This window comes from Charadrius vociferus, unplaced genomic scaffold (assembly GCF_000708025.1).
Source record: "Charadrius vociferus isolate BGI_N301 unplaced genomic scaffold, ASM70802v2 scaffold291, whole genome shotgun sequence".
NCBI lineage: Eukaryota > Metazoa > Chordata > Aves > Charadriiformes > Charadriidae > Charadrius > Charadrius vociferus.
The window spans coordinates 105,442-106,078 of NW_009646958.1; positions in this window are offsets into that span (position 1 = coordinate 105,442).

The window sequence follows — 637 nt, forward strand, 5'->3', positions numbered from 1 at the left end:
GATGGCCACGACCTTGATGAGCAAGCATCTCTAGAAACACTGACTCTTCTGCCTCGCATCGGGAAATGATTAGCGATCTCAATTTGTGGGACATGCCACAACTACAATCCACAGATAGTACAGTTAAAAACGAGGAAAGCATTTACAATAGGCACAGGGCAGATGTGCTGGGTACTAGTGGACGTGGAGGGTTCTTCAGTCTGAAATACAAAGTGACCGTAGCCCAAATGGGAAGAGAAAGAGGAAACAGCCTTTACACCAGAGTTAAAACTGAAAATCAGAACCATAGAAACAGCCTCCACATCGCAACATCACAATATTAAAAGGACAAACATGACGATAACTTTAAGGCTGTGACACAAAGCAAAGAAGGCGGCAGTTCAAAGCTCGTGCTGTAATTTCCTCCACACCCTAGCTCAGAAAGAAGCCAAAAGGCACCTGGGAGGCAAAGAATTTTGAACTGTCTAATCCTCAGATACCACTTAAAAGGAAACTTTCATCTGAGGTAATCAAGAAGTCAAATGGAAAGGATATGACTCAGAATCAATAGCAGGTTACTTAGCCCAGGACACAGCAGTATTTTGCAATCTGACTGGCCTAGAAGAGTTACTTTTCTAGGAACGAGATTTGAGTTGAG